Source organism: Tachysurus vachellii, chromosome 10 (assembly GCF_030014155.1).
Source record: "Tachysurus vachellii isolate PV-2020 chromosome 10, HZAU_Pvac_v1, whole genome shotgun sequence".
Taxonomy (NCBI): domain Eukaryota; kingdom Metazoa; phylum Chordata; class Actinopteri; order Siluriformes; family Bagridae; genus Tachysurus; species Tachysurus vachellii.
This window is the reverse complement of record NC_083469.1, coordinates 8,911,423-8,925,218: the sequence shown is the minus strand read 5'-3', so window position 1 is coordinate 8,925,218 and position 13,796 is coordinate 8,911,423.

The following is a 13,796-nucleotide window of genomic DNA, read 5'->3' as shown; positions in this document are numbered from 1 at the left end:
CGCTTGTGATCACTTCCTGTTTGACCGTTGCTAGGTGACGGAACGCACATGCTAGGTGCATGACAGATGATTGGCTTACGCCTTATTAGGGGCGTGCCATACACAGGTCGTTTGTTGTCATAATTATTTATTATTGCAAATTTCGGGGTAACAGTTTTTTGTATTTATTATTTTTTTAGTCTCTCGAAGTTCACTCTAGTTTCTGATTAACTGGAACTGAAATCAAATTGCTTCCAAAATCGGACAGTTTTTTGCGTTTACGTGTAAATCCTGTGAAATTCCTGGAAACGTTCCACAAGTCGCATCTTCAACAGGAAACGACGTCATCTGATTTTCCTAAAGTTTGTGTGGAAAAAAGTTGTTTTTTTCTATAAATAAAAATAAAATAAAATAAAATAAAATAAAAATAACTCACTTTGAGTTGATTAGCTAAATGCAGCCAATATTAAAAATAAAAAAATAAGTTAATGATTAAAAAAATTAATAAATAAATATATATATTTAAATATATATATTTATAAATAAAATGTGTGTGTATATATATATGTGTGTATATATATATATATACGTATATATATATATATACGTATATATATATATATATATATATATATATATATATATATACGTATATATATATATATACTATATATATATATATAGTAATAATGACGTATATATATATATATATATATATACGTATATATATTCATATTATATGATATTTATATGATGAATTCAAATTCATCATATAAATCATTGCTTAGTTACAGCCAAATTCAAAATATTTGTGCAACCATCAAGATAAAATCATGAAGACAAAGGCATGTTCCTTCATATCCTGTGCAGGTTATGAATTCTCTCATATCTGTAGCCCTGCCCCCATTTCTTACTCCTTTCCTTACATCTTCTACAGTGACATTCTGCTACTACTTTTTATTCTTTTTAAACTATTTACTTCAGGAATGATACAACCAGCTTTCCACTCAGATCTCATGCAAAAGTTGGCACTCCTGTATGACCACTAACAAGCACAGTATAGTCAATCCGTCTGACCATAATGGATCAAAATGTAACCCTAAAACTTTATCCACTTAGAGACAAAATGTTTTTATATAGTCTACACTTACACGTTAAAAACACAGTATCTTTTGAAATAACAATATCAAACAGCGGTTCTTTGACCTCACGGTCTGAATGGAATTTGATTATAGATGCTTAATGCCTATCTGATATGCTGCTGATCTGCTAGTATATAAGGAAGAGACAGAAGGGCAGAAAGTGAGTGAGTGAGAGAGAGAGAGAGAGAGAGAGAGAGAGAGAGAGAGAGAGAGAGAGAGAGAGAGAGAGAGAGAGAGAGAGTTTCCCAGTTTATTATTGGGATTATTGGGAGGAATAAGGCTGTCCTTCCACTTCTTGTGATTAAGATTGCATCTACAGTATAACAGATTAACATTATTATTTTAAATGAAGGAGGGATCTTAAGAAACAAAAGCACCTGAACAAGTTACTAATTTTTAGTCATTATAATTTCAGTCCTTTTGTTATGCACAGAATTGTGTCAGGAGAATAAAGTACTTATGTACATTGAATCATGATATTGCAATGAATTCTTATCTTGATGGTATTCTTAGACACTGACCTATTATTTTTAATGGACACTATAAAGCATTCCTGTATGTCAATCTTCAATAAGGGTGTCTGCTACATGCTGTAAATGTAAATGTGAATGTCTGTAATACTACCATGAATTCCTTTAGTTACTATACTTTACTTATATCACAGTACTGTTGAATTCTCAAAGCTGATTGGTCAATATGATATAAGGCCAAGTACAGTTTTAGATTAATGCACTCGTACAAATTATCAATTCTATAGTAATAACATATACAAATCATGTGTAATTGCTAATATTGTGATTTTTCAATGTGCTAATATTATGATTTTTCTGGGAGGAAATGTTTTTAAAAAGGAGTCTCCAGTGTCAAGGTGATTTGAACAGTTAACCTTTTGTTGTATTTTTCTCCTTCAGATGCTACCTGTTCTGTGTTGCTACACCAGATGTGCACATATTTTAATTTGGCACATTTATTTATTTATTTATTTATTTATTTATTTATTTATTTATTTAATGCCCATCCTGATGCAACTCTCCCACCCTCCAATTTTATCCAGGCTTGGGACCAGCACTGAGAGTTGACATGAAAGTGATTGGGTTCCCTGCGTGGGAATCAAACCTATTCTGAAGGGATGGAGTCAGAGAGAGAGAGAGAGAGAGAGAGAGAGAGAGAGAGAGAGAGAGAGAGAAGAGAGAAAGTGTGAGAGAGAAATAGCAATAACTTGTTTTGTGTATCAATGAAATGAAGATCTGTAACTATAAATGGATAAAAAGAATGACAAATTTTTGCTGTAAATACAAGTGTTAATACTGGTGAATTTGTTTTTTGAATTTGAATTTGATGTTTGAAGAGAAATTAAACATTTTCTGTGCTACTACACGAAAATAATTTTATTTTCCTAGAACTAGAATTTTGTTTTGTTGTTTGTTTTAATCCTTACTTAACCATGACAGAGTATGAGTTTTGTATGTGTTATGGTAACAGTGTTGTCATATTTTTGACCACGCTATTCCCATCGCTTTACTGTGGTAATTTGTTAATTGTAGTAAAAGTAGGACAGACACTATAGTATGCTCACCTTAAATGTTTTCTCTTGCAAGCTTTAAGGATCCAGTAACTATAGGAAAACTATTAGAAAACTATTACAAGACTGAGAAATATAAGTCAAACATTAAATGTCAACTAAATCGAGGGAATATATTGTATACTTCTGTATGTGTGATTATGGGACAAAACAGCAGTCGCAGGTGACCATATAACATTTATAGTTTGGTTGAAATAGACGTAAGTATACCTTATAAAACATATCCACAGAATGCGCATGGGACCAACACTAACAGTATATTGTATACGCTGTAGCCACAAGCCACAAGGTTACGAGGCATAACCAGAAACATATACTTTCAGTATTAATGTGTAGATTTTCCTAGAAAGTTATATTGTTTCCAGAAATAGCATGTTGTATAGGAAGCTACACCCAGTTCTACTATATTAGTAACGATGGACTAATTGCGATGTGGTGTGTGGTTTGCCATAACGTTACCAGATTGTGCAGTAAAATACTCATTACTGTTTCTTAATGCTTTACATCAGAGCGCTTTTATCACTGCACTGAGAGCGTGTATCTGTGTGGGTGCACTGAGGTTTCAACTTGGTGTCTTCTACTTAGAAATAAATCTTTAATTATACTTAAAAATTCAAATTTCAAACTATGGTTATAAAGCACCTTGTAATTACTAACTGCTCAAAGCAAATATTTAAAGACTTTTATATTAAAAAGAAACTGGCTTGAGTTAAGATATTCTCTAGGACAAAATAAGAATTGAATGATACAGATGGATATTCTTGATTTTATTGGCAGTATTATGGCCTGATTTTTGCATCATCTTTCCAAAACCTGTCGTTATAGGATTTTTGCCTGAAGTCAGAATGCATTTTTATTTGATATCCAGATGCCACTTAATATTTCTGGCGCTGATGGATGTGTAGTTCTGCATAGTCCATCTGTGTCGCAACGCCCTGAGAACCACACACAGTGTGGCATGAAGTTATGTGGCATTTCTGAAAGCACTGACAGAAAAAAAACCCAACAGTGCTTCTGTTCATGACCAAGCAAAACACGCTTTTCCCCTAATACATCATTCAGACACATTCATTTGAACCATTCTGTTTTTCTTTGCTGCTTTAATCATCCACCTTCTTATAGAGAGATCAGAGGTGGGAAATAACAAAGCTCAATTACAATGACTAATTTCTGTTTTTATAACTATCTGTATTTTTTACTTGTTTTTTCCCCCCAGATATTATTATACAGACCTCCTAATACTGATTTTTCTTACTTTACATTTCAAGGAAACATACTTTACACATATCACCAGGGCTGTCAGGTGTCACGCACTGAGAGTGACAGTCACGCATTTGGGTCTTTTGTCACTTTCTCCTGCCACACATCGTATTTCTCACACAGAAAATCTTTTTTGACTATTTATCATATTTTTAATATGCCACAGCGCCCAAAATGTATCTGTCCGCACCGCTGTCTCTATGGAAACGGGCAGGAATCAAGGGCGTTTCAGTTCTTAGTTGAGCCTGACACTTATCAGCCAATCAAAAAAGAGGCTACACAATAGCCAATCAGAAAATATCACGATTATGATTTAACGCAACAACCAATGAAAAAAAAAACATTCATTAGAAAGGGTATTTTTGATGGTCGGTTTGAACAAAACCTCAACACGAAACAGCTTGTCTCTGGACGGGACATTGTCCTCAATCATGACCCTAAAAATGTCTGGGCTTCAGCCGAACTGTTTTAAATGGGAGCTACATTACAAATGATAAAGGAGTCCAAAAAGGCAACAAACACTTACAATAAACAAAACCAGTCATAATCTCTCTCTCTCTCTCTCTCTCTCTCTCTCTCTCTCTCTCTCTCTCTCTCTCTCTCGCTCTCTTTCTCTCTCTCTCTCACACACACACACAAATTAGTAAATGTAAATTAAACAAAGACTTTGTATTTGATTAGATTGCGGTCAGTGATCGTTTTTTTTTTTTGTTTTTTTTTGGTGTTGGAGATGTCACACTTGCCTGTCTTCAAAACGTGAGAGCCCTGTATCACATTTACAAAAACAACATTATTTCTTCAGAGTTACTTTAAATTCCCATGTTTTATCATTAAATTTCTATATTGCAGATGTAATATTCATCACTATAAACTGTTTGCTATATACACTTTGAATTCATCGAGGCAGTTTGTTCTCTCACAGCTGGCTATTATCACTTCACTAAGGTCAGTAATTAACTTCTAGACATAAAAAAATGAGAACAGCTTTATTCTTCATTTTCATTCTGTTATTTAGCATTAGTCTAACGCTGACATTAGAATGCTAATATCTAGATGTCACAGAACGAACTTAATCAATACAGTGTGTACACAGCAACAGATAGAATACAGTGATGCCATATACTGTAGGTCTCACTCTTATTGTCACATCTACCCAAGTACAGATTTGTTAGGAATTTACAAACTGCTTAGTTTCAAACTGCTTAATATCCAGCCTGATATTAGCATTCAGCTAGTTTACATCATTGCTATAAGTTATTATCATGCTAACTTACAGCAGCTTTATTCCTAATCTCTCAAAAGTTGTCTAGCACTGTAATAGCTCTTAGGATATCAAAATTAAAGTTAGTCTTAAGTTAGTCTTAGCTAATGTCTTCCCACTTTCTTTGGTGAAACGGACATTAATTTACCATCAGCAAATAAAAGGCATTTTTCTTTTGTGAATATTTCTTGTCATTTCCTTGTACTTAAGCGCTTTGAGTAAATTTGGAATGTATGAATGCAGAGATATACAAAGTTTAGAGTTTATGCAAAAGCCTTATGTGTGGAAAATAAATAACGAGCGAATAGCATATGCTGTTTGTACCTTCCCTTTCAGTTTGCGGTGTGAATCAGTGAGATGGAATGCCCCATGTCTTCAAGGTAATGTTGAATGACTGAACTAGGTATTGTGAGATTCAACAGGCATCATGGTGAGTGACTTTGCCACATGAAAAGACTTGTCACAACAACCTGTGACTTATGACATCTTCCAGCTCAGTCTGTGGCAGGTTTTTCCTCTCTGTTCATATCTGCCTTGCCTTCTTATGGCTGGCACGCAAATATGAAACTGTACCTACAGTTTTATAGGCACTCATACAGCAGGGATCAGATTATATCTCATTTCAGAGGTCTCGTCTCAGTGTTTTCTTTACCTGCAGGCTAGCATGCCTGTGGCTTGGATTCTGGGGATGCAATTGTCTTGTAGCAAAACAATTACGTGACTAAAAAACCTTCAAGAATGAAGTCATTTAACTGAATTTGCAATTCACAGAAGCTTGTATTCCCATTTCACTAGAAAGGAATGTTTCATGATTACCAAAGCAGTGCTTTCTGATGACTGATGACTCATATGTTAGAAAAAGCATAAATTGATGGTGATGGTTAAAGTCCATCTACATGGCGTAGTAGGATTATATTTCTATTTTAATCAATGGATTATTAGACTAAACAGAAAATGTTAAACGCTGCACTTTGGATAACCCTTAGAGTTGAAATGAACCAAAGTAAGCAAGAACACTGGGCTTTAGACAGTCATGGGGAAGAACAAACTCGTTTGTTCAGCTGCCTGTGCCAAGTTTTTTTTTTTTTTTTTTTTTTTTTTTTTTTTAAAGTTTAGGGCTGTGCTCTTGGTTATAGACTGGCAAAGACACAGCAACACTGAAGAATTTGATTAACCGGGTTTAGCCTTAATTCATTTGGATTATGTTTTGTTTTTGTGCAAGGTTGTAATTAGCACCATATTCATGGATTCTCATTAATGCAGTGTGTTGGAAAGCACAAACCCTCATATAGTAAACCCTCATATAGTCTTGTTTGTCCCAACAAGACAAAAGCAGTGGGGAAGGAAAAGTGTATGATGGCCATTCAGGCTACTTGAGTGGTGCTTGAAAGTTTGTGAACCCTTTAGAATTTAGAAACCGTCCAGCACCACTGTGTGAAGCAAAATAAAACAAAAGGCACAATTATTAGGTGAGGCACAGAATCTGACTCAAGTGTTAGTTTTGGAAAATATATCAACCTTGATGATTTTTAGAGCTTCTGAGGTTGTATCCTAATCAGTCCAGCATGAATCTGAGCCTCCTCCACCCTCTGTCCTATAAACACTTCTATATTACAGAGCAGGAGAAAATGATTCCTCATATGCACACATTTTAGACTTTCTGTTGAACCACGGTTTTATGAATGCTCTGTCATTAATTCTCCAAATTGGTGTCTTAAATTGCGTGTGGTCAGTATTTCCTAGCGGTGAGTTCCCTGGTGAGTTTGTCTTTCATCTAAACCATGATGACAGAGCTTTTGGGTGACGTGTGACGGAAAGTCATGGCCTGTCGTCATCCTGCTCAAAGAAGGACGGGCCTGCGGGTGTCCCCAGAGTCACGGAAAGCTTAAACATAGTTGTGAGATTTCATTGTGCAGCTGGTTGAATATTGTAATCTGATGTGATAGATGTGTTATTGTGCTATTTCAGAAGAGACCAGAAAGTGGATGCTACTTTTGTGGTATAAAATCAGAGCATTCTCTCGCCACCCGCGGTACTTGATGCGTGTTAGAATGTGGACTAAATTCAGAGGTTCAAAGGATAACTCCAACCTGAATTTCTTGCACATTAATGCATATAATCTTGATGCCCTAGATTTAATTAGTAATGAAATAGTAATTTGCCACATTGACAGCTTGCTGATAGTAAAATATCAATTCCTTCAGCTCTGCTGAAAGAGATGGATGCAGCAGTCTCTCTTATTTCTCACCACTTCATCTGTACTTTTGTCATAGTCACTGCATTGCAGGGTCTCTTGTTTTTTTTTGACACTTTATTTTGGCACCATTGATGTCCTTCTTCTCCAAAGCACCAAATAACCGGTGACTTTTTACAGGAGTAACAAAAATACAGCACCAACCAACAAATACAAATTAGCAGCAGATTTCCAAGACACGTCATACAATATTTCAAAGTAAAATTATTATATGAGCTTCAATTTAAATCCAAATCTGGAAGTGTGACTGCAGGTGTGAATCTACATATTCCCTAAATCTTCAGTAAAAAATCACATGTCTCAGATGTATATTCAACACCCAACTAATGAGTTGAAATGACTTGCCCTTTACTTAATGCATATACAAGCTGATGCACCAGAATTGCCAATACTTGATAGACTGCATTCAGCTAACATCATATAAATAAACTTACAGGTATTGTAGTTTCACTATTATGTAAAGCACTGCTGACAAAACAGTCGCTCTTCATACTTTAGCCTTCAACTTCATAGATTATGGCACTGTAATTTGGGCTAAATGAATAAATATTCATAATCAGGTAAGGATGAGTTTATTGGTGCTTAACTATATTAAGGTTTCAGTGTATACAACTATAGGCAAAGCAATTTGTGGCATGTTCACCAAAGGGCCAAAAGTTTGCGATGCATACCATTTCCTTTTATAGCAGTGCTTTTCCTGAAGGACCTCTGGGCTGTGCTGTGAAATGGACATTAGATCAGGCCCTCCCATGCAGATGGCTCAGACTCGCTCATGTTCAATCACAAGAATGCACTGCAAACCACCTGTACAAATATGCTTCTGGCTTCTCGTATACTGCTTTTGTGTTTGGTTGCACAAATCTTTCCAACTGTATTAACAGACCGACATTGTAAACTTCTGATCCAATATGCAGCAGAGCACTAGAATCTATTACACTCTGTGTGTATATATTCACTCTATTCAAACACTTTTCATTTCAAAGGAAAAAGCCTAAGAACCGCTCGATTCGTGATTATGGCCTCAAATGTTGAGTAGACAGTCGCTGCCAAACATTTTTGCTTTGAGTAAAATTAGTTTCTGAGACATCTGTTTAAGCCACATGTTTGTCAGCCTTGTGAAGAAGGACAGAGTTTAAAAACAAACTGGATTTGATATGCGGCAAACAGTTACTTTCCTGGGGTTTGGAGCGAGTAAGAGTGTTTCACCAAGCTGCAGGTCTGATTTATAAGGAATAGGTGGCACCTTTTGGAGATCCTGGTGCGTTCTACCCAGAACTATCCACTCCAGTTAGTGCATATAAATAGAACTGCTTTTGGTTAGCAAGCCAACAGACAGTGGCAACTCTCTGTCTCTGCTGGAGCGAGGAAATATAGGGAGAGACATGAATAACTGATCAGTGAAGATAACATCCGCATAACATCTATCAAAATAGGCACAAGAATCTAGAAAAAAAGTATTGAAAAGATACCAAACAAAATATGAAAATTTTCTGACTCGCACAGCTACAGTATACAACTTTTTATAGGTCTGGTCTGATTTTAATGAAAGTGTTACTCAGGCCTGATGTAATGACATTTACATTTACATTCCCAGCATTTGGCAGATGCCCTGATCCAGAGTGACATACAAAAGTGGTTTTAAGTATCGATGAATACATTAACACTGATTCACTAGGTTACAGACTTAGATACCATCAACCTAAAACTGTTTTTTTAACTATACACATAAAACAAACAGGGTACAAGTGCTAGTTCAAGTGTTTCAGAAAGAGGTCGGTCTTTACCCATCATTTGAAGATAACCAGTGACTCTAGGGAAGTTCATTCCACCACTTCGCTGGAATGAACACCTCGGTGGAATGAGTCTTGCTAACCATATAACAAAAGGCTAAAAAATTTAAGATAACTTGGAAAGTAAAGTAGATTATAGAAGAGAGGTCAGGGTAAATTAGCCACAGCAAAAGTTCTGAATATGAAACCTTCAGGATGGTCAAACCTCATTCCAGAGTCATAGATAAAACATTCCTCCATACTGTAGAAGTCTGGGATCTGAGAAATCTTTCATATACTATTTAAATATTTAAAAAGACTTCAACGTTTAAGTCAAAATTTTACAGAGTTTACACACTCTTCGAAGTTTGCTTGTTCTTCCTGTGCCTTCGGGGTTTCCTCCAGGTACTCTGGTTTCCTTCGCCAGTCTAAAGACCTGCACTGTAGGCTGATTGGCATAACTAAACTGTGTGAGTGTGTGACTGGTTGTGCCCAGTGATATATTGGCATTCCATCCAGTTTGTCCCCCACCTTGTGTACTGGAATAAGCTCCAGGTTCCCCATGACCCTGTGTTAGGCAGCAAACATCATGGTCTGTAAGGCAATGAGTGATTGGAGTGAAAAGGAGTTGAAAGTTAACGTTTATTAGTTCAAATATGTGATCAAAGTATCTTACTTGTTTCTTGCTCAAAATATTGCTAACCTGCAGTGTAGGTAGCAGGAGAAGTAATGAGTAAAAAATTTAGTGGAAATCCACAATCTCCTGGAACCTGGAACCCTTGAATGCATAAACTGAGAACACAGAAAGTAAGCTGTGTAGTCCAACATGTTCAAATGTCCCTGAATGGAATCACAGGCCAAAGAAAAAGCCATGCAGGTATAAAAAAAGGAAGCATGTTGCTCTAAAAACCCATTACACTTGCGTTATTCAAACTTTTTTCATAAACTTAATAAGCTTTAATAATAAGCTTTCATAAACATACATTTCACAAACAGTTGTTATTTTCTTCAAGCAAAAGGCATTTTGCTTTATTATTCCATAACAGCTATATTGCTAGAAAAAAGGCCAAGAGGTAGTATTCAGTATTATTATCTGCAAAGCACCTGTGTGACTGCAAGTTATTATAAAAACAAATCAGGAGCTCACAGAATACAACACATTATTCAGTTTAACACCAGATCCAATTTATTACTCAAGTGGAATCAGATGCTTCATCTTGGATGATGCTTAAAACCCTGCTAGCACACTGGCGCGATTGAGAAACGAATGAGACAGTGCTGCTATGGAGGTTTTGCCCAAGCTTTGTCATAAAAACAGAATGCCCCTGCAGCTGAGTGTGCTGATTTGTTAGAATGTTACATGCCACACATACACAGCAAAAGCATTACAGCAGATGTTATTTTCGTTCAAGGGATTTTCTTTGAAAGTGAGATTACGCTTGTCATAGTTCACTGTGACAGTCCCTCTGTGACTGTAGTTCAATGGGGGAAAAGAACAGAAAGCTGCAAAGAAGCTTAATGTAGGTGATACAGTTATTCATCTATGAAGTTATTCATCTACTGTATGTAAAACTTCATAGATGAATAACTGTATCACCCACACCGAATCTTGAATAGGTTCTCCTCAAATTCTTATTGATTATACTATTTAATCCAAATTTGGTCATTTGCCAGGAACTCTGATGTGACAGCCATGAAAACTAAAAGGCAGAAGTGAGCTTCTTTCCACCCGTGTGAAACCAGTCACCTCATTTTCTGTTGTTTTCTTAAACTGCTGTTAATGCTAATTCACAGACTAACACTGAACAGGAAAGCAGTCTGCCCTCTTCCACATACACAAGCTAACAGATGCCTGCAATTGACCCAATGGGGCATAAGAATAATGACATCCCTGGCTGTTGCATCTATGTTCTGTTACTACTTGTGAGCCCAAGGATTCTACAAAAGAATTTGGGGGAAACGGTGTCTGACGTTCAAGAGCCGAGTCAGCATTTTATTGTGGTTTCAACCATATGTAGCTGGTGCAGTACGCAGTGAAATGAAACAATGTTATTTCTGGACCTTGATGCTACATAAAATGCATAAGTACATAAAACAACATTACTGTAGAAATAAGGACGTAGTACACAAACACAGTTCTAAAAAAGTGTGTGCAAATAGTGTGACAGACAGTACAATACAATACAATACAATGTGCAAGTTGTAGCATATACACTGAAGAGCTTTTCAGTGAGCTCATCTTTAAGTTCAAGTTTCACCAATGTTACCAAGGTTACTAAAAACTGAAGAGTTTAAAGCGGTGACAGTAAAAGTACATCAAAAGTACATCATCGTGAAAGCATGCAGTAATGTGTATAAAGTTGCAATTTAAAAAAGTTATGGCTTTCCGCTGCCAAAAGTTCTGATACTGAAAATATTCCTACAGTCATTTAAGTAAACAGTCTTAGAAAAGGTTTCCTTCAGATTTCTTTGCACAGTGAATGGTTCTAGCTTTCAAAATGGCTGCACTTGGAGCTTAGATGAAGGATGAAACCACACTGTTTTACATGGAGCCTTGAAGGGTTCATCTAGAGGACTTTAAACACTTGATGCATATTACCCTGAAAGTCTCACACACTGGGGTAATGTCCCACAGAATTACAATCTCCAGGTGACCTGCAGTATTTTCCATTCCTGCCCAGCTTTAGGTGACTTGCTTTGAATATGTAATTGCACACATCTTTTCATGCTTTGTTACTTTACAAATGCGATCAATAGTGGTGTGTCGACTTGCTGTGGATATCAACTAAGAACGTTCAATGAAGCCCCTTTGTAAGTCCTTAGGAGGCCTTTTCATTAAAACAGCACCCAGAATCCTCCAGTGTTCACTTAGTTGCCATGGATTACCGTTGTTGGGTAGAGTGAAAAAAACAGAAAAGTCCTCTATTTAGAAAGCATTGACATTATTTTGGCCAGGTTGTGTAGTCTTGAAAACTCATTCTCACTGATGGAAAAAAAATCTTCCTTTTATTCAATGGACTCATGGGTCTTTGTGTTGTATATTGTTACAGACTATGTGACGCTGTGTCACGATCCTTTTCTCTGATCAGTCGACATATATAATTTCCCAAACTCAACACAGGGGGTGGTGCAGGTTTAAAATGTGAAGAGGAATGATAGGCTGAAGTGAAGGTGATGGAATCGGCCTGCAGTCGTAATGACATTGTTTGACAGTAGACGAATTCCAGGACGAAATAATAATCATTACATTAAGGCAAATTATACTTAGGCAAGTATGCATAAAAATTGGACAAAGACAAAGAAAATTAAGACAATTAAGACAAAGACTTTTGCTTTTCTTGGAACAAGATTACACATAATAATACTGTTTAGCTGTGGAATGTTGGCTTTAAAGTCTTCTAAATTATTACATGAGTAGTTGAGTAAAGTAAAAGCAAACAGTATGCAGATGCGACTTACTGATTACGACTCAGTGTACTGCAAGAACAGACAAGCCAGTATATAAGATATCAACCCCTTGAGAAAGATTATATTTACTAAAAGAAAAATCTGTGAGTTGAGATGTTTGGAAGATTTCCGCTGTCTACATATGACCATAAAATCTATTTTATGACTGATTACTAGAAGCGTCACCTCGAACTCTAAGTTGTGGTGTTCATAGTGTGATAATCTACAGAGCAGCATGCTCTGGGAAATGGTGAAAGGCATTTATGTGTTTAAAACCCCATGGCTGTTTTATTACCATGAATATATTTCCATTCACTTGCTGTTTTATTCAGTTTTCTATTCATGTTCCCAAACATCTGTTGTCAGAAAAATCACATGGCAGACCTGTTTGTAATTTCCTCTTTTCCTTAATTATCTTTTCCCTTCTGAATTGGTAGCCTTATTGCAGACATAAAAAATATTTCATAACTTCCCTGGTTATTCATATGTTCAGAGCTCATCTTATCTCATCTCATCTCATATTATCTTATCTCATCTCATCTCATATGATCTTATCTCATCTCATCTTATCTCATCTCATATTATCTCATCTCATATTATATTCTCATCTCATCTCATCTTATCTCATATTATTTTATCTCATCTCATCTCATATGATCTTATCTCATCTCATATTATCTCATCTCATCTTATCTCATCTCATATTATATTCTCATCTCATCTTATCTCATATTATCTTCTCATCTCATCTTATCTCATCTTATCTCATTTCATCTCACCTCATATTATCTCATCTCATCTCATCTCACCTCATATTATCTCATCTCATATTATCTTATCTTATCTCATCTCACCTCATCTCATATTATCATTCACTCAGCTTTTGGAAGCCATCTTTTTTAAATGTATGTTCAGTAGCCAATTTAACATAGCCAGTCCACCTATCTGCATGTTTTAAAAAATAAATAAATAAATAATCTGGAAAACCACCCACACAGGGAGAACATACAAAATTCAGCACAGACGCCACTGAACCAACCCAGATATACAATAATGTATACTTTGTACATTTGTAGCTCAAAACTGAACAGACAGATAATTC